General features: G+C 49.0%; 1 protein-coding gene across 8 annotated transcripts in view; it reads left to right on the top strand.

The window, feature by feature from the left end:
• Window positions 1–9801: 9801 nt before the first annotated feature.
• Window positions 9802–24084, top strand: part of ARHGEF6 (Rac/Cdc42 guanine nucleotide exchange factor 6) — a 51736-nt gene continuing 37453 nt past the window's right edge. For 4 of the 8 annotated variants that reach the window (XM_040088862.1, XM_040088860.1, XM_040088865.1 and 1 more), the window contains exons 1-2: window positions 9802–9896; window positions 12832–12916. The gene's annotated coding sequence lies outside the window, so the exon portion shown is untranslated. Of the gene's footprint in view, window positions 9897–10504; window positions 10651–11479; window positions 11503–12831; window positions 12917–24084 lie in introns of those variants that run through there. The other 4 variants (XM_040088859.2, XM_040088863.1, XM_040088861.2 and 1 more) reach the window with 4 other exon arrangements.

Below are 24084 nucleotides of genomic sequence, written 5' to 3'. Positions count from 1 at the left end.
TTGTTCTTGCTCTTCTTCACTCATGAGACTAAAGTTTTTACTTTCCGGCTAGTTTGTAATTATCTCCAAAATTCTAGGACGATTTGGGTTTTTAATGCGGGCGCGCTGAGTGATGAGGGCAATCTATTTGCTCTATGTGGCATTGGTGGCATGGTGGGTAGAGGGAACTTCTGCTTTGAACATCTATCTTAGCACTGGTAGTCGAGGTGCCAGCAGGAGTTGTGTTTCAGTCCTTACTACTTTTGAGGCAGCTTGAACTTCTTCATAGGCAGCTAAGATTTCTTTCTCTGTGGGAGTGTAGTTGGTTTCAGACTTTTGGTAGCTTTGACTCTAGAATCTCAGTGGTCGGCCCTGAGTCTCCCTAGGCTCTTTCTGCTAAAGGCTCCAGGACAGGCTATTGTTCCTGGCTGCTGAGTAGAGCACGTTCTTCACCTCTGGTCTCGTCTTGACTGGGCCAAGGGCCACTGCATGAGCGATCTCTTGCTTGATCTGGGTAAAGGCTTGTTGCTGTTCAGGGCTCTAGTAGAAATTATTTTTCTTGCGGGTGACTAGGTAGAGAGGGCTTACAATCTGGCTGTACTCAGGAATGTGCATTCTCCAGAAACCTATGGCGCTTAGGAAAGCTTGTGTTTCTTTTTTGTTAGTTGGTGGGCACATTGCTGTGATCTTGTTGATGACTTTAGTGGGAATCTGACGCCTTTTATCGTGCTACTTTACTCCCAGAAACTGGATCTCTTGAGCAGGTCTCTTAACTTTGCTCTTTTTGATAGCAAAGCTAGCCTTCAGGAGAATCTGGATGATCTTCTCTTTTTTCTCAAACACTTCCATTGCTGTGTTTCCCCACACAATGATGTCATCGATGTACTGTAGATGTTCTGGAGCCTCACCTTTTTCTAGTGCAGCCTGGATCAGTCCATGGCAGATGGTGGGGCTGTGTTTCTATTCTTGGGGCAGTTGGTTCTAGGTGTACTGCACGCTCTTCTAGGTGAAAGCAAACTGAGGCCTGCATTCTGCAGCCAGAGGAATGGAGAAAAATGCATTAGCAATGTCAATTGTGGCGTACTACTTTGCTGCCTTGGACTCCAGCTCGTACTGGAGTTCCAGCATGTCTGGCACAGCAGCACTTAATGGTGGAGTCACTTCGTTCAAGGCACGGTAGTCCACAGTCAATCTCTATTTTCTGTCAGACTTGCGCACAGGCCAGATGGGGCTGTTGAAGGGTGAGTGGGTTTTGCTGACCACCCCTTGGCTCTCCAGCTCCCAAATCATCTTGTGGATGGGGATCACAGCATCTTGAGTTGTTCTGTACTGTTGGTGATGCACTATTGAAGTGGCAATTGGCACTTGTTGCCCTTCCACCCTCAGAAGACCTACAGCAGATGGGTTCTCTGATAGTCCAGGCAAGGTATTCAACTGCTTAACACTCTCTGTCTCTACAGCTGCTATCCCGAATGCCCACCTAAATCCCTTTGGGTCTTTGAAATACCCATTTCGGAGGAAGTCTATGCCCAAAATGCATGGAGCTTCTGGGCTAGTCACAATAGGGTGTCTCTTCCACTCATTTCTAGTCAGGCTTACATTAGCTTCCACTAAAGTAAAATCTTGTGAACCTCTTGTCACCCCAGCAATGGAAACAGATTCTTCCTCTACATGTCTTGATGGAAGTAATGTGCACTGTGCACCAGTGTCAACTAAGGCTTTATATTTTTGTGGTTTTGATGTGCTAGGCTAACGAATTCACACAGTCTAAAAAACACGGTTTTCCCTAGCCTCTACCTGGCTAGAGGCAGGGCTCTTTTAAGCTTGATTATCTTTATTTTCTTGGGTAACTAGAGCTGCTTCCTTCTTGCTGGAACTTCTTCTCATAGTCTTGCCATCTAACAATTCATGCAGCTGTTGTGTCATAGCATCAGTAGATTCTCTATCCTATTTTTTCATGTTTTCTCCACATTCACGCAGGAGGACTCACAGCTTAGCCTGTGGGATGCTTTTTTCCTCTTTATCTAGGGAACGTTTGCGTGTGGTGCCAGAGCCCTTAACTTGTACTGCAGAGATTTGGAGAATGTCTTGCTTGAGTTCTTTGTGATTTTCCTCCATCTTGTCTGCTAATCCCAGCACCTGTGTTTCCAGAGCTGCAATTCTTGCATGTGTTGGACTATGCACAGCATCTGCATATGTTCGGAGCTTTTTCGCCATATTAAGCACGGTCTCCTCTGTCTCATCTTGCTTCATTATTGCTAAAGCAGAGGAGTATTCTTGTGGCTTAACTCGTACAAGTTTTCACTACATCACAGGTGTACATGGTACTAAGTCAGGGTTCCTAGTGTTTATGTTATCTGAGAAGACAATCTCCGCTACTGCTATTTCCTTTAAGCGCTGGATCTTTTGTTTAATGGTTTTCTACTGGGTTTGCTGCATATAGAGATCGTCGGCACACAGATATCTTTGTGCCACACTTCCCAGGACTCGTTCCCAGAGACTGCAAGGACTAGCCTCCCTCATCATTTCTTGGTTAATAACTGGATTATGTGACAGGGATCCCAGATGTCTCGCTTCAGTGCTATCTAGTATTGTAGCCTCGCCTGCAGCATCTCAAAGACGGACTAACTAATTATAGATTCATCAGGCCGTCGAGTATAATCCTTTCTTAGGCTACGAAGGTCTTTCAGGGAAAAGGACTCAATAGTATCTCCTGCTCTTGCAGCAGTTGGTCGGGCTCCTGCTCGTGTTCTAGTTGGTTGGACTCTCGATCTTGTGCCAGTTGATTTGGCTTTTGATTTTGTATCAGTTGGTTCGGCTTCTGACTGTGTATCATCAGTTGCTTCAGCTTCTGATTGTGTGTCAGGTGGTTTGACTCCTGACTGGGTGTCAGGAGGCATTGAGGATCCTTCACCTGAGTCATCGTCTACTGGTCGATCAGTTTTGTCCGTGTGCTTCTTTCCCTTCTTTACTGCAGCAACTGCCGGTGTCTTAGCTTCACTGTCTGGTTTAGCTGCAGCCTGAATAGCTGTGGGGTTGGCTGCAGCCTGAGTGACTGATTTATTTCCCTGCTCCCTTGCTTTTATCTGCTGCCCTACAGTGCTTAGCAGTGTGTGACTCATTCTAGAAAAGCTATAAACTATATAGAGGAAGCTCACTAGGTGAAATACCGGGAAGGTGGTGTCTTTAACATTCAGGAGACCCTGAACATTCTCCAAAAGTGATGTAACTGACTCAAAAGAGAAGAAGGAAAGAAGAGGCTGAAGAGCCTCATCCCCTACTCCTCCTCTAACAAACTGGGTGCAATTGTTGATAAATCCCCAAAACATGCTGCTGGAACTAGGACGCAGGGTAGGATGAAAAAACCATAAACCGAACATACCCAGAACAAACTCCAGTATCTTTCTAAGCTTCTTGTAAACCATAATCACCAAACCCAGCAAAATAACTATTCTAATTTGTGCATTTCTAGTGTAAAAGCTGTATGTTAGGGACAATATTGGAGCTATTTCTGGGTAAGAAAACAAACCTAGGGACCAGAAAGGTATTAAAAACCTCAAAAAAGCCTAGGGAACAGAAATGCAGAAAAGACTCCATTCTAAGAGACATTAGGAATTCAAGAAGCAACATGGCCACTGACTGTTTAATCCCCACCCAAAGGACAACCAAAAAATGCAGTTAATAATAATCAATACAAGTTTTTTCCACTCTCTCGTGCCCCGCAGTGGGCGCCAGTTAGAAATATGTCCTGGTTTGGGACAAATTTGGGAGAAAACCCCTGTATAGGATCCCTCTAAGGAAGCAAACTCAAGTGGCCCTTCCCTCTAACTGGTCCGGGAAAAAAAAAAACCCTCTTTGGAGAAAAGTGGAAAAAACTATTTTACTAAACAAATGAAGTGCATACAAGTATAAAGAATGAATAGTATGAGACAATAAAACCTTTCCTTCTGAAGTGAGATGGCAAATTGAGAAAGTCCTTGCCATGGGTGTAGCTCGGCTCTCTCTCTCAGCGTCTCCTCAGTCCCAGTCCCTCTGGCGCTGCTGGAAAATGCCGAGGTCTAGGCCCCGGTGGGCTGCAGGGGCAGCCCCCAGTGCTCCCCTGGGTTTTCAGTCCAGAGCAGGTTTAAACAGTTCCAAGAAAAAGGAAAAAAACAGTCCAGGGAAATTCTCTGCCCTAGCTAGCTGAAACTAACTAAAAGCAAATAAAAAATCTCTGTCCTGCAGTCTCTCCAAGCCTCCGCCGAATCCCCGTCCGCAGAAGAATGTGGAGGAGTCAGGCAGTTTTCTCAAAACAAACTCCGTGCTTCTCCTTGCTCTTAGAACCAGTCTTAAAGGCACAGGACTCAATATACAGCACAAACAGAACAGACGATTGGGGATACAGGCATCATTAAGTTACCCTAGGACAGTCCCAAATTCCTTGCCTCACTACTATCTAGTTGCACGCCTGTACCTATAAGGTCCCAGACCCGAAGTAACCAGGTTGTATAAGCCTCACGTCCCCGCCATGCAAGATCTTTTTGCAGATTACGCAGACTTTCATATGTCAGGGACTCAGTGATGATCTCAACCTCTGACTCCTCCCCGGGTTGTGAGGGCCCTCCTTTCTTATCCTTGTTGCCTGGGTGCTCTGATTTCACCTTATACTTCTTTGTTTCCACAGGGGCCACTGCTGCTGGCTGTGGCTGCCCCTGTGTTTCAGCTGGAACCTGGACGGTTGTAACGTCTGTGGGTTCTGCTGCTGCACCATCAGACTCTCCTTTGTCAGGGCAGGGTGAGGGTTTGCCAGCAGCTGGGGCTAATGAGCCTACTACAGGGGAAAGGTACTCCCTCATCATCTCACCTATTTCCTTCACCAAATCTGGGTGGTTTATTCCTGAGGCAGGCTGTGGGACAGTGTCAGGCTGTGGGACGGGCTCAGGCTGTGGGGCAGGGTCAGGCTGTGGGGCAGTATCCTTATTCTCTAGGGTAGGTATCTGGGTGGTTTATTCCTGAGGCAGGCTGTGGGACAGTGTCAGGCTGTGGGGCAGGGTCAGGCTGTGGGGCAGGGTCAGGCTGTGGGATGGGCTCAGGCTGTGGGGCAGGGTCAGGCTGTGGGGCAGTATCCTTATTCTCTAGGGTAGGTATCTGGGTGGTTATCCAGGTCAGCCTCCCCTTATCTCTAAATGCTAAACAGAACAGGCATACCAGCAACACCAGCCACTGTATGATGTCATTAACATTCAGAGATTTGAACCCTTCAAAGACTGGTGGGGTAGGCCCAAAGAGCTGGGTGAAGGGTTGTGAAAAAATTTCCCCCGGTGTCATTTCTTCACAGTAGGTACCATTGTTAAAGTAACTCCAGAAACACACAGTTAGTGTATGATAGCCCTGAATCCATGTGCCTGCCTTCCAGAGGAAATTAAAAATCCACGATTTCCTCACTTCGTTAACCCATATAGCAAAATGGATGACAGCCACAGTAACCTTAGTTACAGGGCCCATGTTTAGAAAAGGGCCTGCAAATGGGAGAAATACGGCCACCACCACATGCCACCCAAACCAGGTTAAGCCAGACCACATGATATCCAGTGCACAGCAATGTAGGCACTTAAGAACTGTTATTCCTTTTTCTCTCAATGCCCCACGATATGGGCGCCAAATTCTGTCTTGGTTTTGGAAAGACAGGTGTCTGCTATGGAGAGGCAGGCCTCTCTAGGAAATGAGGAATTTGAATCCTTCCCTCCGTGTTATTATAATTTGGAGGATTAAAAGAAAAAACTTTTCAGTCAGAGCTATGGGGAAAAGGAATAACAGTCCTTTACTAGTAAATATAACAGGACAGACAAAAAACAACAGCAATTATAACAATAGTAAAACAGAACTAAGAACCCCGAGGGCAAACGGTGGAAGCTCCGGCGCTGATGGCTGGAAGCCAGGCGTGGTGGATTGTCCTCCGCAGGCACGGGGTGTCCTCGGCAGGCAGAGGTGGCAGTGCCGGAGAAGCCGCAGCGGCGAGACCCAGGCTCACCCAAAATCCAGCAGGACAGCGAGGAAACTCCGAATTCCTGGATACTCCAACAGATGGTAGAATTCCCAGGACCAGACTCCTTCGTTAACCGTGGACTCCAGCAGCCAGCAGCCCCTGATCTCTGCTCCCTGGAAGACCAAAGACACCCGACCCCCACCCTCAGCTCTCTCTCCCGGAGCTTTTTTTTTTTTTCCCTCCCCCAAACTAAGTGATCAGCTTCTTTTTGTCCAGGTTAAGTACTCAGCATTTAGTCTCCTAGCAACTTGGGGGGGGGGAAATTCAACAGGAGACTTAACCCTCAACAAAGTGTCATCACTATCTTGTTTGAAATATGCTCAAGATTGTGGAAAAAAATATTCTGAAGACAAAGTCTGCCAGAAGCACGGACAGCATCCTTGGGCATTATACAGAATATTCATGCACCACAGTGAGAAAAGTCCAACCCACAATAGCTCTGTTGCTTCATTTTTTCCTTTGAAGGTCTAAACAAGAAAAGGGCCTTTCTTCTCTTCAGAGCTTTTTAGCTAAGCAGCATGAAAATGTGCTCATTCCAGAACTGTCTCCCATGTCTTTTGTTGCTCGGTGATGCATTTCTTAGAGCCTGCTGCAGCAGCACAGTTTTAAGAGCATATATGTATATAGAGATTTATAATCCCTGAAGGCCTATTACATCAGAAATCAGTTGTCACCAGTCTTCTGGTACTGACCATGTGATTTCCTCCATTTTTCTGAGAGTTTATTTTTCTATTTGCAAACTAATAATAAAATGGTTGTGGTGGAAAGTATTTTTAAAAATAGAAATCTTAAACAGTTAAAAGGTAGGGCAGGGGAACAGTTCTCACCTGTTGTGCAGTGCCATCTCATACCTTTGAAAGCTTGTTCTGCAATCTTGCAGTCACACGCCACAATTTTCAGCTACTCAAAACAGGCAACATGGTGTGTCCATCTCTAGGTGTTCCTCTGATCCTCCATATACCTTTTCTTCCTTGGTTTTAATAAATTCAAGGTTTCTGACTTATTTTTTCTTCTGATTTATAACCCACTTCATCTTTGAAATATTCTGAGCCTTCAGTAACTTCCCTCATGCTCATGTGTGCCTCTCCCATTTGCTGTAAGAGACCTCAAAATCTGGATAAAATCTCAAACCTCTCTAGTTTGAGTTTAAATTCTGCAGTGAAATGAAAAAAAATTTTTTTTCAAAATATTGTCGTATTAGAATGCCAAGCGAAAACATGAATTTTGTTTGTTCCTGGCTCCTCTCTGTAGCCTCGTGCAGATGAAGGCTCAAGGTAGGACAGCTGAGATGGTGGGCAAGACATGGCACGGGCAGAGTGCTTATGCCTCCTTCCGACTCTTCTCCCGTGTTGCCAGCTTTTCTGAGTCCTCTCAGGCAAAGCTGCCATCTGTTCCTTCTAAAAGCTGCTCTGTTTGGAACATCTTGATAAGGAGACTCTAAGCAGCATTCCTACGGGTGATCCTCCCTCATGCCTGATCCCTAGTTTGCCTTGGAAAGGGCCAATGCCCTTTAGGAGGGGGTTTACTGCATCACATTTTCTCTGGAAGCGTGTCTGGAGCATCAGAACAGACAGAGAACCTTCTGCTTCCAAGATCCATCAGTATTTAAATTGCAGTGATCAGCTGTTAGGTAAAAGGAAGATGAGCATAGAATAGGGTTCTATTCTGCCTCAGCAACATAGCCTGAGGAAAGGGTAACATCAGGAAAGGTCTGGGCTTAATATATTTGAATTCTGTGACAGCCATCCTGCTGCTTACCCAAACTATGGATATGAAAATCAAACCCTGATGGTTCTCTCAAATTCTGCCCTTCTCCAAATGCCACAGTGAACCCTTTGCTGTCTTGGTAACTCAGGAAGTGGAAGAAAGACAGTAAGGCAAACAGCAACTTTTCTTGCTTTACAGGAGCAGTGAAACATTTGGACATAGGTGTAGAAGGACACTGTGACCTTCCTGGTATGAGCTGGCTCCATTAAGTTGAAGCCATTCTACAGGCTGGAGGTGTGAGCTGGAAGAATCCACCTCATGGCAGAGTATAAATAACAAAATTGTTCCTTAGCTTCAGCCCAGGACTGAAGCCTGAAATCTTTTGCAGTTTCATGTGTGTTACTTCTAAAAGAGATGGCAAGTAGGGGAATCACCCCATCCTTCTAACCAGGCAAGTGTAATGAGGTGAAACAATGAGACTGTGTCCAAAACTTTCCAACAGCTTTTCAGTGCTAGAATTTGATCCAAGTTATAAGAAATCTGTCAACCCAACTCTGCTGAGACAAAGGACTAGGCAAAACACATGGACATTTCATTGGAGCTTAAGTGTCCTTAGAGGATCCTTTCGTGGTTTAGACTGAGGAACAGTGCAGAAATCCTGAATGTGCTTCATTTACACTGTGGCTTCAACATCTGAGCTGTGTATCTGACCCAAGAGCTGGTCCAGTGAATGAGCACTGCTAAGGCAATGCCAGCTGGATGCAGGTGGGTTGAGGTGCAAAGTGGACAACAAAGGGTTCTGTCCTGATGGCCAGGTGGAGTCTAGTGTAGAAGAGACAGGGAAGAGATCATGACAAAAGAGAAAAATCATAGAAAACTCTTGGCCTAGCTTGTTCTTGAGGACACAAATGGGAACTTTGCTTTTGCTCTTGGCACTAGTGTGCATATAACAACAGCAAATGAATAGCTAAGCACCATTTGCTGATGAAGAAGCACAAGACCTTCATTCAGCAGCAGCATTTTATTGTTAATACAACTACAAAACTTCTGGCAAGGTCTGAATTTTGTGAACTAAGAACAGTATATGCAAGATAAATCAATAACTGGATTAAACCTGGCTGTCTAGAATGATCATAGAGTATGCAGAGGGTAATTACCATCATGGGCAGCACAGAGGTTATTTGTGCTGTTGGAGGTGCCTGCAACCTCCAACAAACTACCTGAAGGCGTAGGAGAGCAGGTGAGAAATCTTAGCTCCCCATCCATGCACTACCGAAACCTGTTCTGCTTTGGCTTCACTCCAAAGTGACATTACCTCTCCTAGCTGGATAACGTCAGAAGTGAGAGCTCCTGCCCAGCACCAACCAACACAAGCACTGGAGGATGGGTCTGTCTGAATTTAGAGTGACCCAGTGTCCCAGAGACCCCTGGCTCTAGGTGTGTGGGGTGTCCCTGCATGGGGTTGGGACCTACTGCTGGGCTTCACCCTGGGTACCAGTGCAGTGCTCCATTCCTTGTCCACACTGCAGCCTGCTGGTGTGCTGAAGTATCTGGGGGTTTTCCTGTTCCCTGCAGGAGAATGTTCCCCGAACAGATGGGCACAAGGCAGCAGAGGACACATCTCACTGCCTCAACTGAACTGTGCCTCATCTATGGGCCCTTCTGCAGTGTTTCCCTTCACAGTGGTGCAACCCTACTTCAATTACTCTTCCAATAGCGTGGGTATTACTTCCTTGTCCCATCACTTCCCGTCCTTTTAAATTTTTCTTTTCCTCCTTTTTTCCGCCTTGCCCCGCTCCTCTCTCCTAATTCACTTTTTCCCTTCCCCTCCCTAATTTACTTTTTTCCTGTCACTTTTCCATTTCTTCCCTACCTCCGGCCTTTCTCGTCTTCCCTTTCCCATCTCTGCTCTTTGCCATCTACTTCCCGCTCTCCCGAGGGCCTCCCGGTGCCTCCCGCCCGCGGCCGGCGGAGGGAGCTGCGGCCGCATGGCCGCGCCGCGTCCCGCAGCGAGCGGCGGGGCGGAGCGGCCGTGCGGCACCGTCTGTCACTTCCACTTCCCCTTCCCTTCTCTTCCTTTCCCCGCGCCGCGATCCGGCTCCGGGTCAGAGCCGCAGCGGCCGCTCCGCAGCACCACCCGCGTTGCTGCCATGCCCCGGGGCTGCGCGGCCGCCCGCCCGCCGCCGTGAGTACCGACCGCCTCCATCCCCCGGGGGTCCTCGAGGGTGTCCCAGCCGCTCAAGCAGGGTTGTCTCCGGGTAACTCCCATGGCTGCCCCCGCTGAAGGGGGTGACGGCACCCGAGCGGAGCACCCGAAGCTGGCGCGGTGGTCGTGCTCTGCGGGGGCAGCGGCGCTCCCGCCGCTCACCCGGCTCTGTCTCGCCGATGCTAGCTGAGCTCCGGCCGCGCCGCCGCTCCCGCCGGAAGCAGAGGCAGGTCCAGTGGGAGCAGCCGGGTCAGCGAGCGTCCGAAGCTCCGCATCGCTGGGGATGGGCAGCTCCAGACCCCGTCCTCGGGTTTGGAGGGGTCGCGGCCGCTTCGGGCTTGGCACCCAGCTGGGGGTTTGACGGGGGTTATCCAACTGTGGACAACTCAGACTCGAAACACAACCCGGCTTTCCCTAACTTTTCTGCACTTCCCGTCGCGGGACTGGGATTTTGGGTGCTAGCCCAAACTTGCTAGCCGCACCCGGGTTTGGGTCTCCTATTCCCGTCCTTCCCGAATAGCTGGTTGCTCTCCTGGTCACGAAGCTCCTGCTGCTGCTCATCCCCTTGCTGCTGCCTGTGGCGGAGGCTGGCGGTGCAGCAGTGCGGCAGTGCAGAGCTTCTCGTGCCCGGTGCGATGCTTGACGAAACAGCCAGATCATTTTACCGAGGGGAGCCGTAGCCTGTGATTCGGCAAGTCAGAATAGCGTTTTAATGGAGATCCTCAGATGACAGGTATAGATTTAAATGCGGTTTTAGTTACATCCACCTGATCTTCCATGTGTTAGAAGTGAAAAAGCCTTTTCTGCTTCTGTTTGTCTTCTAGCTGCAGCTTGTCTTTTAGTTATGAATGAAATTATCGATGGTTTGTGCTGGAAAAAGTAAATTTTAGCTCATAAATGAGGACTTTTCTGTATGAGGAATTTATTCTGGAACAAGCTGCAGAGTATATTTACATTACAGTAGCTGACCCAGAAGAGTTTTCCACATAGCCACTGTTCCACAGTAGCTGTTCCAGACAATTTCCCCATGAAGAAGTTATAAATGTTATTACTTGCTTTTGTGCTAGAATGTTTTGCATATCTTTCTTCCCACCATTTTCATCTGGACTTTGTCAGCCTGATGACTGAGCTTACAGCATTATTCTCTGCATTGAAGGATTTGGATGTATTTTAGTACTTTGCTCCTTAGGAAAAAAGGCATTAATTCAAGCCAGAATTTTATTTTTCTGGAATTACTGAAATGGAAGAAAAAAGGTATGGCTGAGAAAATGACACACCAGAGAGATGCATGCAAACAACCCAGCCTGGCTGTTTACTTTCCTGTTGTGCAACTGTAGCGTTGTTCCATGCTCCAGCAGCTGCCAACAGGGTCAGCGCATGCCTGGGCTCTCTGTTACTGTCTCCCTTTCCACGGCGATGGGAACATTGCTGCTTAGGGCTGAAGGCTATGCCTGGACAGCACTGCCTGTAACTGCAGGGCAGGAAAACTGGTTCCATGCACCAGCTGACAGAGGGGATGGGACTTGCATGGTCCAAAGGAGCAAACCCGAGTGCAGGTGATAGATCAGCTCAGAAACAGCCCAAGGTAGGTGGATATGTCCCTGGGATGTGCAGAACAGTCAATACGATCAGAGCTGTGGAGCTACAAGTTTTAATATTTGTAATGACAGCAAACTGTCCCCATGCTAAGCATGGATCAAATTTCTTTAGGATAAAGCATGTCTCTCAGTATTGAGTAGCTGAGTCAATCGGAAAACATATTCTCAACAAAGAGCAGCCTTTGTACTGTCCGTGTTGGACTTTGGTGTGTCTGTTAAGAGGAGGAGATGTCTCAAGCATCCAGGGCTGTGAGAGAGGCCAGTCCCCTTCCTATTTGAAATATGCCAAGCATACTCAAGGAACTCTGTGTGGAAAGCAAGAAAGGGCTGTTTTAAAGGGCAGTACTAGCCTAAAAGTAATTAAGACTTGTGTCATTATTTAGCAGGATACACTTTTTAGTGTGCTGGAAGTGTTTGTAATTAGATGGTGTCTGCCAGGAGAGCTTAAAAATCATCTTTCCTGTTCATTGGATTTGTGTATCTTTGGTCTCCATCTGCAAGACAACATGTATTTGGGGATTAGCAGATGGTGACATGGTGGTACCAACAAGAGGGACCTTTTGTATCTCTTATCTTTGCTTCATTAATGGTAGGATTTGTACAGTCTGTATGAAGCTGAGAGCATTTTTCAGGTGTTAGAGGGGGTTGAAGTGTTTTGAAAACTCAAACTGCCCCTCATTGTACTGGTAGTGATTTCTGAAGTGTACAAGGTTCAGGTTACCAGTCATGGAAAATAAGCCCTTGCTAACCATGTATTTCTGTTTCGCCATTGAGGATTAGCAACACCAAATTCTTTAGTGTGAAATTTTTGTATATAAGATAACTGGGTTTGTCTTCCTGTAAAAAAGTGTAAATATACTATATAGTGCAATAGCAGAAAATTCCTTGTGTGTTAATTCTGCTGCAGAAAATATGTGTGTGTTTATGCATTGATCTGTATGTACAGCCTCAATCTCTTCAGCTGTCAATAACAAAAATAGCAACAAAATCTTTCCTTCCCTCAAGGCCAGCAATAACCTTCTCAGGGATTTTTAGTCATCTCTGCTCTGCAGGCAGTACTGATTCCTTCCCTGTTCCCAACATTACACTCCAAGTGCTTCTGGGTTCCCCTGCCCTTCCCATGCTGCCTGCCAGTGGTGCCCCAGGAGTTCTCTGGCTGTAAAGGAAATGGGACTTGTCAGCCCTGAATGAACACCCTTTCCCTGCAGAAACACAGGGGCTGCCTAATGCTCACTGTCACCTTCCAGCACCATGGGCGGCTCCAGCAGCCAATGTGAGATGTTTTGGGCTTGATTGACTGAATTAATCTTTCACAGGTGTTTGATCCACATGATTTGTACACCGAAGATCAGTTCTCCAAGGTCCTGAGCACATTAACAGCTGTAAATAAAGCTACTGAAGGTAAGAAAAAAGGGGTTCTTCTGTTGTCCTTTCAAACTATTTCTCATGTGTATGTAGGGCTGGTTTAAAACTTTTGTTAATTCGTATTTTATGGTGATTTCTGGAGGTTTGTCAAATTGTGCTGCCAGCACTGATGGCTGATGGTGGATGGTGGGATTGACATTTCAGGCTTCTACCAACTCTGGATTAAAATGTGATGTTTCAGAGTTGCTGTGTGAACTCTGCAGAGCTCAATTATCACTTTACATTGAGGGGCCTCTGCTCAATTTTGAGCATTAAGTATTAAGGGACTTCAAAGTAGGTCAGTATAAGAGATCCTCAATGTAAATTAACATGCACCTCCCAAACTGCAGATATCAGATTTTAAAGAGTGTGTTTTAAAGCTGAAGAGAAAAACAGCTCCATCTGCTTAATACCTTTCCTGAATGTCAAAACAAATGTTGATGCTAGTTGCTCATTCAATTGTATTGATGTTTTTCTCTCTCTCCTCTCCCTGGTTCCTTGGAGTAGCCTCCTGGATCTGGGAATCAAGCTGATGGCTTGTCCTGTATCCCTGGGAGCAGGAGTAGGCTGCTGAAGCAAAACAAATCAGCTCATCCTGATTCCATCCCAGATATGTAGCTGTTCCCTACAGATTGCTTTAAAATGATATTCAGTAGCATAGTCTGTGAAAGTAGTTCAACAGGGGGGACGATGGCACAGTGGTGCTCTGGGGAGGGGTGAGGGGACCAGGGTCCCTTTTCTGAGGTGATGAGGAGCAGGTCTGCCTGGTGCTGGGAAGAGTTCACAGCCTCTTGTCATACAGGTGTATTAGGACAGACTCCTGCACACCCACCAAAGTCTAGCACCAGGAGAAGAGTTCCATTTCCCTGTTGCAGGTTACATTTGAGATGGTTTAAAGGAGGAAATTTCAAATTGAAAACTCATTAGTTTCCTCTCATGGGGAGGCTTTCCTTTTGGCTTACTGCATTTTGCCTATGCATTATATAAACTGGTGTATAAATTATCATGCATATATTGTACATCAACATATATAATAATATGTCTAATAATAATAATAGTATATATTTGTAAACACACCCTCTACCCCCATGATTTGTACACACATATGTGTGTGTCTGTGTGTATAATGCTGCTCTGAAGAAATTCAGGTTTTGAGGCTGCTGTTCTGTGGCCAGGACTCAGTTCTGCTGAGAGCTCACTCCATAGAAGTTTGGGAATGGGAAATCGGCCTCAGCTAGCCTCAGCACCTCCTCCCAGCCTCTCACCACTCAATTACCAACAGCACCCACTGACCCTGTGTAGCAGCTCTTGCAGTTCAGTGTGGTGGGGGATGTAAAATGTAGGTTAACTTAACCAGGAGTAATCTCTGCAAATGCTGCTGTTATGTTGATATTTGCTTCATTATTCTGAAAGCAAAAGGAGAGAGAAACTCTCCTGCCTCTGTCCTTGCCTGTTGCTGGACTGGAGGGGTGTGATGGGGTGTGTGCTGACAGGGCGGCAAGGCTGCAATGCCATCTTCATATCTGTCCCCTTATTTACAGCCTCAACTCCATTCTTCCAGCCACTCACGTGCCAGCTCAACCCGGGACAGGGCTTTGCTGGGGAATAGTTCCTGTCATATGTTACTGATGAGGCTACAGAGAAGCTGGGATCCTCTTGGTTTCATGTCAAACATGTTTGAACATATGCTGTCTGTGTTTAAATGTTAAAAAGCACAATGCCTACGATATAATTACCTGCTCAGGCAGAGAGTACCCTTGGGAAAAGTACAGGGTAAAATAAATACACATCTCAAACATTTACTTTTTGGTGGCTTGGCCAAATTCCTGAGGAGCAGGAGCCTGTGTCCTACAAACTGCCACTGCAGATGGTCCAGTTAGTCTGTTTTGCCAGAGACCATGGACTGAATGGATCATCAGGAAAAGCCTGGTACCAGCTACTGCAGTTGCTGCTGGTGCCAAGGCTCTGACATGACTGCACATCCCAACACCCTGGTTGGAGGCAGAGGGAAGTGTGGTATTTCTTTATGAGACTAGACGACTGCTGATGGCAAAAGGAAAGAGTCTGCTCTCTCTCACCGAGTGGGATATAACAGCTTTATTCTCAAGTCCTGCCCTGCCTGGCTAGAGCTCTATCCCAGTGGCTCACCGGTGCCAGAGAGAGCGAGGCCCTGCCCGTGCTGGGGCTTTTTCCCCAGGGGGCAGGGCCCAGAGGCAGGGACAAGCCACTACCCAATCAGGGATAAAGTGGGAGTGGAACAGAGTTGGGTTACAGCTGAGCAAGGACAAACCACGTGATACAGATTACAAATCTGATGAAACACAATATAAACCCAATTAATGCATTACAACAGGGAAGTAGGTGTCAGCTGAGGAAATGCTGTGGGAATGTATTTCTGAACATCCATTTGAAGTCCAAATCCTTGTGTCTTCATGGATCTTTTTATGCAAATAACTGTAGGCATCATTTGTAGTGGATAAACTTGTAGTTCAGCAGCTGTCCATCAAAACACAGCAATACAGAGCTTGAGGCTTTTGTCTGCAGGAGAGGGCAGGGGAGGAAAACCAGCTGTGCTGGATCAGACAAAGCTTATCTGCCAAAAATAGTGTAGGAATGTGAGCAGAAAACCCAGCTATTTTAACCATAGTTTAAGCAACATATGGCAGCAGTGGTCCATGCTGGACCAGGCATAAAATAGGACACTGTCATGATGCAATATAAATGATACACTTCACTGCCAAACTGTCAAAGGCAGTTTTACATTTGTTTCTAGGTTGCTGCAGATATTTATAAAAGCTCTGGAAGATTGGGAGAGGCAAGGAGAGTCATAAAATCTACAGTAATCGAGTCATTTCCCTGTGACTTGGCTGATGACTTGAATAAGTGAAGTCTGGACTCAGGATTAATGCCCTCCCTTTCAGAAGGAATCAGGGGAAGAATATCTCACACTGGCAGCCAGCTACGCCCCTGGCCTGTGAGTCACCAAGAACAGCCAAAACCACTCTTGCTCAAATATCAGGATGCTTCAGAGAGAAAAACCCACTCTGTTGGCAAAGTGGGTTTTACATGGGGAGAGGTTTTGCAGTTGCTACAGCCCAGGAAGCTGGGAATTCACTGTGCAGTTGTCAGGCAATTGTGTAAAGAGCAAGGCAAGAGAAAAAAACTGACTCACTGACAGCACACAAGGTTTACCATGGATGTTGTCCATCGCTGGAGCATGGACTGGCTAGACTGGTGCGTGAGTATGGCATGGCTGGGCTTTGTAAGGCAATAGCACCTGGAAGTCATAGTCACAGACCTGGTCCCTGTGGTCATGACACGCAAAGAGATAACACAGAGACAAGAGGTCTGCAGTGCAGAGCTGCTCCCCAAGCCAGAGCAGGGCAGAGAGAGCAAGCCTGTTTATTTCTTTCATTTTTATACATTTGCGGGTCTGGTTGTGGATTGGCTTCTGGGGTTACTACCCTTCACCTCACTGGCCAGACCAGCTGTCAATTACATTATTTTCAGGCTAGAGATATGTAAACAAAGGACAGGGAATGAAAACAAAAGGTTTGTTTATGTTCCCATGCGTGAGAAAAGCGAAACACTGCTCTTAATATTGTGCAGAAACTAAAGAAACTGACTCCATCTTATGAACAAGTAGAAGGCTTTAAAAAAACTCAGAAAAACCAGGGTGACATCTCACCCTTTAAACTTTACAAAAAAGAAAACAGAAAAAGAAAAATGAACAAATTTACAAAAGGAATATATACAAATTCAATCACTGTCTGTGGAGGAATCGTCAGAGGGATCACTCGCATCATCAGCACCTGAGTCATCACTCGAGGATTCATCTACTTGGCGACCTTCAAGTTGATCACGGCTTCCACCTCACCTGTTGGCCGAATTCTGCCTCTGCGGTCACAGGTCAGGACAGACACACTTTGAAGGTAGCCAGCGTGTCCCTGTGTCCGTGGACACGCACGCATACCCATGCCCCATAGCGATAAGGTCATAGGGTCCTTCCTATTGCTTGGTGACTAAATTTTGGACCCAAACCTTCGCTCGAGGCTGATGCGCGTCATCCGAAGCCTGCAACGAGAGGTGACGGTTCAAAATGACAGGATTATTTGAGTTCTGTGGCACCGTAAGGTGATTGATGGTGTACAAAGCCTTTGCCAACCGACTGTGCGGGGTTTCACCCTGCATTCCCCGTTTTTGTTTTTGAAGAACACGCTTGAGTGTACCCTGAGCGCGTTCTACAATCGCCTGTCCCGTCGGAGAATGAGGGATGCCAAATTGTGTGACACACCCCACGACTGTAGGAACTGTCGTACCTTCTGTGAGGCATAAGCAGGACCATTGTTGGTTTTCACAGCAGAAGGTATGCCAAGAACGGCAAAGGCCTGCCTCCAGTGGGCAGTGACATCACGGGCTTTCTCTCCAGTGTGAGCTGAAACCCACATCGCAGAGGAGAACGTGTCCACCGTGACATGCACATACTTGAGCCAGCCAAACTCGGCGACCTGGGTGACATCGGTCTGCCAAAGCTCCAAGGCTTTAAGGCCCCTGGGGTTAACCCCTGCCAGCAATGGCGCACCAAAGGCGTGACAGTCATCGCACGACTCGACAATCTCACGAGCCTCAGTGGCCGTCAGTTGGAACTGCTTCGGCAGTGTATGCACATTTTGGTGGAAAAACCCATGCGATGCCTTGGCCTACGTGAGCACGTCAGGCTGAGGGGCTACCCGTGCTGGGTTAGCCAACTTGTCAGCCCTTGCGTTACCTTCCGCTACAAATCCTGGCAAGTCAGTGTGACTCCGTACATGCAGAACGTAGTATGGATGAACTCTGGCCTGAATTGCACACCACAGGGCCTTCAGTAAATCAAACAAGGCAGGGTTACTGACCTCCTTCAAAACTGAATAACCCAATTGCTGTGCGATGTCGGCAACATAGGCAGAGTCCGTGATCAAATTGAAAGGTTCCTGGGAAAATGTCTCAAATGCCATGACAGCAGCCCTTCGTTCAACCAGTTGGGCTGACCCATCCTCATGGCTTTCCAAAACCTGCCACTCAGATCCATCCTGCCAGGTAACAATGGCTTTTCCTGTTTTGCCCGAACCGTCAGTGAAGACGGTGGGTCCTTGCACTGGCTCTTGGCTGTTTTTGGGTCGTAGAGAAAATTGAGTACTTTTTGCCACTTGCAATAGCTTGTGGCTAGGCAGATGATAAGTGATCTGCCCTGAAAAGCCCTTGAGAGCACTTTGCAGCGAAACATTGTTCGCATAGCTCAAATCAAATTCCTCCCTCTGAACCGGGAGTATGATCTTTGAGGGATCTGCACCCATCAATTGCAAACAGCATTGCTGGCACTTGATTATCAAGCGCGCAATCAATTCAAACAGCGCCGTCGCCGTCTTATGCGGCTGATGAGGCAGGAAGACCCATTCCAAGACGTGCAGGGGATCAGTCCAATCATCATTCCATTGGCCGATGATACCTGTAGGATGTAAATCAGGAGTGGTGATGAACACAGTGACATCAATGGAAGGTTCAATGCAGTACACCTGGCAAGCCGAAACAGCTTGCTGAACCTCCTCCAGCACTTTTCGTGCCTCAGGGGTCAATTCACGAGGTGACTTTAAATCAGTGTCCCCTTTCAACAATTCAAACAAGGGAGACAGTTGTGCGGTGGTCAGTCCCAAGTAAGGATGTAACCAAGTGATGACACCTACCAGCTTCTGAGCATCATTCAGTGTCTTCACTGATTGCACAAATTGCACCTCCTGGTGACGGATTGTCCGTTCCAGAATTTTGACCCCCAAATATTTCCAGGGAGGTTGTTGTACCTTTTCTGGAGCCACCTGCAGTCTACATGAATGCAGGGCATCCAACAACTGAGGCTGTATCCTCAGCAGCTCATCCTGGGTGGGCACAGCCACCAAAATGTCATCCATATAATGATAGACGTGAGCACCAGGAAACTGCTTGCGAACTCCAGACAAGGCACGGGCCACATACCATTGGCATAACACGGGGGAATTTCGCATGCCCTGAGGCAAAACTTTCCATTGATATTATTTGTTGTTGGTACCGTGAAGGCAAATTTTGGTCTGTCATCGGGATGCAGAGGGATCGTAAAAAAACAATCCTTCAGATCCACAATGAGGACCGGCCAGTCCACAGGAAGCATGGTAGGCGATGGCATGCCCGCCTGCAATGTCCCCATGTCTTCCATCACGGCATTGATCTTTCGGAAGTCTTGTAGCAACCTCCATTTCCCAGATTTCTTTTTATACAAAAGACGGGAGTGTTCCAGGGACTGGTAGATGGTTCCAGATGCCCCTGATCCAACTGCTCCTGTACGAGTTCACAAAGGGTGACTAGCTTGTCATGAGGGAGGGGCCACTGGTTCTCCCAGATGGGTCTGTCCACCAGCCACTGTAAAGAAGGTGTGGGACACTCTGCACCCTTCATCAGAGTGGCCCCCATCAAAAATCCATTCCCAATCACACCCCCCACACAGCCAAAACATCCCTCCCCCAAAGGTTCTGAGGAATCTCAGTAACATGAGGCCAAATTATGGCCATCTGTCCCTCCGGGTTCGTGATGGCCACGGGATTCTGGCTCACGTAGCATTGCTTCATTCCTCCTAAGCCTGCGATCGATGTCTGTGCTAGGCTCAAAGGCCACTGCGGGGGCCAAGCAGCCAGGGAGAGAATGCTCACGTCGGCCCCGGTATCTAGGAGACCACGAAGGTGAATCTCCAATGGCGTGGCACCAACCATGGACACGGTACACAGCGTCTCAGGATGGTCTTTGGTCAGGACAGCCGCCGTCACCTCGCAACCGGTCCTCCGTCCTGGAAACAGAAGACTTAAAAGGAACAAGTTGAGCAATTTGTGTGCCTTTTGGGATAGTCAAAGGGGGGGTGGGTGTGGAGACCATTGCGTGAATCTGTCCCGAAAAATCCGCATCAATCAGTCCCAGGTGCACCATGATACCCTGAATGGCCCCATCAAGAAGGCACTCATGCCATCACCCAAGGGACCAAAGACATCCAGGGGAACCTTGTGTATTTTGTCCGAATCAATCACGACAGACTCAGCTGTGCAGACATCAACACCTGCTGAACCACGGGTGCTGGCTGCAAGACTGCTGAGCAGATCTCCATTGGCTGTGGCTGAGCCAGAGACATTTGTGTCGGCATGCGTCTCGCCTTTGCGCTCCATGTCGCGTTTCCCGAACCGACCAACGAATCACCATTCACATGCACCGTTGCCTTACACGCGTCCACAGCATGATTCGGCCTTCCACATCGTGCACAAAGAAACAAGACAGCCGTAGGCTTCTGTGCCTTTCTTCCCTGTTTCTTCCTGTCCCGAGCACACCCTTGCTGCTGTTGCATGCCCTGGGGAACAATCCTGGTGGGCTGCACAGCAGCAGCCACAGCCGGCTGCATGGCTGTAGGCACAACTGGTTGGACCGCCGTAGCCACCGTTGGTTGGACAACCGTAGCCACGGCTGGCTGTACAGCCATAGGTATTGCAACCAACTTTTGGCTGGAAGGGGTTACCCGCGCACAGGTCTCAACCATCTGCGATATGGGCGGATCCCCAGGAAGTGCCTCAATTATCCCCTTGCAAACAGCATTGCAGCTGCTTCAAGCAAAGGACTGAAGCATGAGCTTCCTTGCCGCAGGATCACTCACCTGCTTCTCCACCGCAGCAGTCAGCCATCCCGCAAAGCGCAGGAAGGGTTCATCAACTTACTGGATGACCATTACAAAGGACTCCTGTGGAGTAGCCAGCTGTGTGGTCTGAACCAGGGCTGCCATGCCTGTCTGCTGGCACTGCTCCTGGACTAAGGGCTCAAAACCAACCTGCCCGTCGGCCCTGGCATAATTGCCTGTTCCCAGTAGCATATCAGTATTAAGCGTATGTCTAGGATTGCCTGGACCCAGTGTCGTATTCCGTTCCACCGCTCTGACTGCCAGCTGAGTCCATTTATACACAAAGAAGTCATATTCGACTGGTGGAAAATGGGTCCGAGCCAAGCTCTGAATGTCAAAGGTCGTCAAAAGGCTGGCATTAAAATAACGGAGAACCTGCATCACCTCGGCCGACCCCAGACCATACTTCCTGACTGCATCACGCAGCTCTGCCAAGCCAAGGGTTGATAGGTGTTATAAGTAGTACCCTGAAGGACAGGGAAGGCCTGAAGACCCCCAGATGAAGCAGCAGCACCTGCCATATCCTGCCCTGTGGACCCCACAGGGTCAGAGGCAGGCACTCGGCTGGGGACTGGCTGAACACCAGACACTGCAGGTCCAGCAACAGCATCAGCACAATTGCTCAGTCCTTCAATCTTAGCTTTCACCTCCCCCCAGAATCGCCCGCTGTCTTTCAGGCGTACGGTCACCTGACGGGGGGGCAGTGTCCACCAGGCGGTGGAGGAAGAGCCAACAGCGGAGGACCCTTTACTCTTGTCAAAAACCGGACGCATTCCGGCCGTGTCCCCGTTCGCGCTGAATGTAAACACCCCGGCGCCCGCAGCCGCCCTAGCACTCGCAACGGGAAGCGGAGGCAGAGCCGGGCCAGCCGCTGCTGCCGGGCCCACCCCATCCGCAGCGGGGCTGGGGCCCGCCAGCAGTGCTGCGGCACCGGCTGCCGGAGACCGGTCAAAAGGCTCCGCGGCAGGCACACATCCCAGCGCAGGTGGGAAGCTCGGGCTGCATTCAGGCAGAGATGGCGGCAGCACCTTGGCCACCACGGGGGTCGCGCCGGCCCCCGCCGGCAGCCCATCAGAGCTGGCCGCACTGGAGTCTCTCCCTGCCCCGCGAGCACCACCCCCCGCCGTATCCCAATGGGCCGACGTGGGGAGGGGAGTGTCCGGGACCCCCCCGAGAAGAGTCCCAGTGGGGGGGCGGAGGCCCACAGCAGGCACCGCCACCCCCGAGCAGAGCGGAGCTGTCTGCCCGCCCACGGGGTCGGGGTCCAGTGAAATGCCGACCGGGTCCCCGCCTCCGGCGGTGTTCACTCTCCGTGCGCCCTCAACAGGCGGCGCGGGCGCAGAAGCGGCCAACGCACCCCCCTCCGGGCCCGGCCCGGGCGGCAGGGCGGGGTGCGCCGCTCCAACCGGCCCCATCGGGTAGGTGATGGTCGTGCCGTAGCACGGACACCACACAGTGACCGAATCCCGGTCAAACGACAGTGGGGGCCACGCCCCTGGGACGCCCTCCTCCACCAACGCCGGAAAGGCATTGGAGGGAAGGCGGCCCCACTCCGCTCCAGTGGCGCCGCGGCACGGGGACAGGCGGGACCGGCCCCGGGCTCACCGGGGTCCCGCCCCCCCGCTGCCCGAGCAGCGCCGACGGGCTCAGGACGCGCTTCCCCCCCCCCCCCCCCCGGAGAGCAGCGCTGGAGCCCGAGAGGGAAAGACCCTCCGGCGCAGCGATCGGGGAGGGAGGGGGAGAGTCTGTCTCACAAGGAAGCTGAAGTCTGGGCTCAGACAATATTTCCGGGTCTGATATAATGACCCCACCCTCCTCCAGCCCCCCGTCCAGCTTCGAAACGGGGGAGGCAGCCCGCGAGGTCTGCGAGCTGAGGGGGGGGTCGACCTCAACACAGCCCCCTCAAATAATTTCCACTGCACCAACAAGTGTGCAACCTCCTCATCATACTCTGTTTCGAGCGCCTCCATCAGACATTCCCCCAGGAGGGACCACGCCTCCCGACAGAGCACCTCATCTGGCGTGGGAAAGAATCCACGCTCTCTGCCCCACACGAACAGATGCTGAAGCCCCTCCCGAGAGACCTGAGCGTGTTTCTGCTCCAAGAGGTCCCCCCAAAACTCCAACACCAGAGCGTCCTGCATAGCAGGCATGCAACAGGGAAAGAGGGGAAGGAAAACCTCACCAGACTGTTCTGTCACACAGACGGGTCACCAATTGTGATCGCGGCATGCAAAGAGGTAACACAGAGACAAGAGGTCTGCAGTGCAGAGCTGCTCCCCAAGCCAGAGCAGGGCAGAGAGAGCAAGCCTGTTTATTTCTTTCATTTTTATACATTTGCGGGTCTGGTTGTGGATTGGCTTCTGGGGTTACTACCCTTCACCCCACTGGCCAGACTAGCTGTCAATTACATTATTTTCAGGCTAGAAATATGTAAACAAAGGACAGGGAATGAAAACAAAAGGTTTGTTTATGTTCCCATGCGTGAGAAAAGTGAAACACTGCTCTTAATATTGTGCAGAAACTAAAGAAACTGACTCCATCTTATGAACAAGTAGAAGGCTTTAAAAAAAACTCAGAAAAACCAGGGTGACAGGTCCCCACTGTGCAAGGGGTAGGAGAGAGAAAGCAATTCCTTTCCCGAAGAGCCTACAGTTTGTGTTGCTCCCGGTCCAATCTAAGAATGAGGTATTTTCCTATTGAAAAAAAAAAAAACCTTTGAGGAGAATAAAAGCCCAGCTGAGTCCCTGTAACTCCTACCAAACTTCCACTTCAGAATGAGTTTTCCATGCTGACATTCAGACTGGAGGAGAATGGAGGAAAAGCAGCCTTGGAGTTTGTCTTTTCCGATTTCTGCGCACATCTTATGGCTGTGTCACCCTCTCATCTTGCAGTGTTTTCAAGACAGAACTCCAAATGTGGTCCAGGGACTTGCACACCCAGCAAAGGGATTCCTGTAGACTGCTCTGTTCTACTTTTGAGGTCCATGGACACACCAGGTCCCCACCGCAGGTGGACAACTGCAGCTCTGGAATGCAGAAATGTTCTAAAATCTGAAGAGAAGCTACAAGACCAATCTTTAAAATCCTTCATAGCTTACTGAAATAATATGTGCTGTTGTGTCTTTTGAGCACCATGGGACACAGAAAGGAGGTGATCTGAGTGATGTCTCACAGTGTGGTGTGGGCTACAGTAGCAGTGAAGTACTGGGAATTACTGGGTGGTTTGAATTCCATGCTTTTATGCCTCTGCAGCATCCAACAGAATTCTGGGGCTGAGCACTGCCAGATCCTGCAGGAGCTGGAACTCCTCTTAGCAACAAGGCTACTGACAGTCTCTGCACAGTTAGGACCAGGAAAGTTTTTACCCTCTGGAATTTTTTTTTGGTATTAGTATAGAAACAAATCACTAATTATGAAAACAGATGTGTCAGAGCAGCAGCATTGCC

This window comes from Hirundo rustica, chromosome W (assembly GCF_015227805.2).
Source record: "Hirundo rustica isolate bHirRus1 chromosome W, bHirRus1.pri.v3, whole genome shotgun sequence".
NCBI lineage: Eukaryota > Metazoa > Chordata > Aves > Passeriformes > Hirundinidae > Hirundo > Hirundo rustica.
The sequence above is the reverse complement of the archived record's forward strand: the minus strand, read 5'-3'. Positions and strand labels throughout refer to the sequence as shown.